Source organism: Pseudophryne corroboree, unplaced genomic scaffold (genome assembly GCF_028390025.1).
Source record: "Pseudophryne corroboree isolate aPseCor3 unplaced genomic scaffold, aPseCor3.hap2 scaffold_1847, whole genome shotgun sequence".
Classification (NCBI taxonomy): Eukaryota; Metazoa; Chordata; class Amphibia; order Anura; family Myobatrachidae; genus Pseudophryne; species Pseudophryne corroboree.
The window spans coordinates 27501-30000 of NW_026968485.1; positions in this window are offsets into that span (position 1 = coordinate 27501).

Genomic DNA, 2500 nt, shown 5'->3' on the forward strand with positions numbered 1-2500 from the left:
GGGAGCCCGGGCTGCGGAAGCCGGCTGGAGCCCGGGTTGCGGAAGCCGGCGAGAGCCCGGGCTGCGGAAGCCGGCGAGATCCCTGGCTGTTCTTCTCTTCCATCCATCCGTCCGTTATTTCATTTGCTGTCTGTATGTACGGAGCCCGGGCCGCGGAAGCCGGAGGGAGCCCGGGCTGCGGAGGCCGGCTGGAGCCCGGGTTGCGGAAGCCGGCGAGAGCCCGGGCTGCGGAAGCCGGCGAGATCCCTGGCTGTTCTTCTCTTCCATCCATCCGTCCGTTATTTCATTTGCTGTCTGTATGTACGGAGCCCGGGCCGCGGAAGCCGGAGGGAGCCCGGGCTGCGGAAGCCGGCGAGATCCCTGGCTGTTCTTCTCTTCCATCCATCCGTCCGTTATTTCATTTGCTGTCTGTATGTACGGAGCCCGGGCCGCGGAAGCCGGAGGGAGCCCGGGCTGCGGAAGCCGGCTGGAGCCCGGGTTGCGGAAGCCGGCGAGAGCCCGGGCTGCGGAAGCCGGCGAGATCCCTGGCTGTTCTTCTCTTCCATCCATCCGTCCGTTATTTCATTTGCTGTCTGTATGTACGGAGCCCGGGCCGCGGAAGCCGGAGGGAGCCCGGGCTGCGGAAGCCGGCGAGAGCCCGGGCTGTTCTTCTTTTTTTTTTTCCCTTTCATTTATTTCCCCCCACCAGGGTGCGCCGACGAGGGGAGACCTCCTCCCCGCCGCCGCCGTACCGGACACATCGCAAATTCACAACGGTGGATTATTATTATTATTATTATTATTTTTTTTTACGCGGCCAGCAGGGGGCGCCGCGCGCGCGGACTGGCGCTCGTGAACACTGCATTTAAATCGGTGGTGTGTTTTTGTCTTTTGCCTGGTTTTTTTTAATCTCAATCGTGTATTACCTCGGCTGGCCAGCGGGGGGCGCCGCGGCGGGGACACGGGCGGACCGGGTACATTTCATCTGTTTGGGGCGAGTGCTTTTTTGAAATTTTTTTTTATCTTTTAGTCTCGTTCCGTTCTTCCCTTCAACTGGCCTGCGGGGGGCGCCGTGCGCGCGGACCGGCGTCCACCCCTGGCCGCTCCGGGACTTTGCATTCAAACGGGTGGGGTGTTTTTCATTTTTTGCCCCTGTTTTTCACTCCCCCCCTCTCAATCGTGTATTACCTCGGCTGGCCAGCGGGGGGCGCCGCGGCGGGGACACGGGGGAGGGTTCATCCGGGCGGACCGGGTACCTTTCGTCTGTTTGGGGCGAGTGCTTTTTTGAAAATTTTTTCATTTTATTTTTGTCCTCCCTTCGACCGGCCAGCGGGGGGCGCCGCGCGCGCGGACCGTCGGGGCCCGGGGCCCTGCGTCCCACTTACTTTCGCCCGACGGGAACCGTTTCTTTTGTTTTTATCCGAGAGGACACACGGAATCTGCACCCCCCGCAGTGGCGTCAGGCGGCCACCGGGGGGCGCCGCGGCGGGGATCGGGGGGGGGTCGCCCGGGAGCCGCCTGCCCGTCCGCTGGGCCAAGGGGGCCGGGGCGGGTCACGCGCCGCCGTCCCCCCCCGATCGTCTCGCTCCGAGCCGCCTCTGGCCACCGGGGGGCGCCGTCGGGTGGCGCGGGGGCGCCCCCGCCGCCCGCCGCCTCCCCCCGCACGCGTCGGGCCTCCCCCCGGGCCCCCGCGGGCCGGGGGACGCGGCCGGCGAGCGTCGGACTCCAGCGCGGAAGTGTCGCGGATGAGTGCGGACCGGGGCGCCCGCGGCCCAGCGGCACTTCCAGGGGCTCGGGGAGGAGATGGTTGAAGCCTGGGTGAAGCGCGCCCTCGGCCGTCCGTGTCGCTACCCGCCGGAGAACACCTCCGCCGGATCAGTAGGTACCAACGAGGCGAGCGAGAGAGCCGGGACTCTGTCCGGGGCCGAAAAGCCTGTTTCCCTGGAGCTTTTGCGAAAGGACCCGTGACAGAAGATGCGCGGAGCTCAGAGATCAGCATGGGCAGGGCCTTCTTGCATCCGATTTTGCCCAGGCAGGGCTCCAGGAACCGGGTTACAAAAAGCAAAAAGCCCTGGAGCTCAAACGAAAGGTTTAGTGACAAGATAGCCGTGGAGCTCCGATAACAGCATGGCAGGACCAGGATGGGGCCTATAAAGGGTCCACGGCGGGCATCCGTTGGAGCCCGACGTACGGGCCGGGCACGTCTCCTTCTCCCCCGGAGGCAGCGCCCCCCGGCGGGCCAAATCGGGTACTGCAATTTGTGGAAGTTTCGCAGATGAGTGCGGACCGGGGCGCCCGCGGCCCAGCTGCACTTCCAGGGGCTCGGGGAGGAGACGGTTGAAGCCTGGGTGAAGCGCGCCCTCGGCCGTCCGTGTCGCTACCCGCCGGAGAACACCTCCGCCGGATCAGTAGGTACCAACGAGGCGAGCGAGAGAGCCGGGACTCTGTCAGGGGCCGAAAAGCCCGTTTCCCTGGAGCTCCTGCGAAAGGACCCGTGGCAGAGTAGGCACGGAGCTCGGAG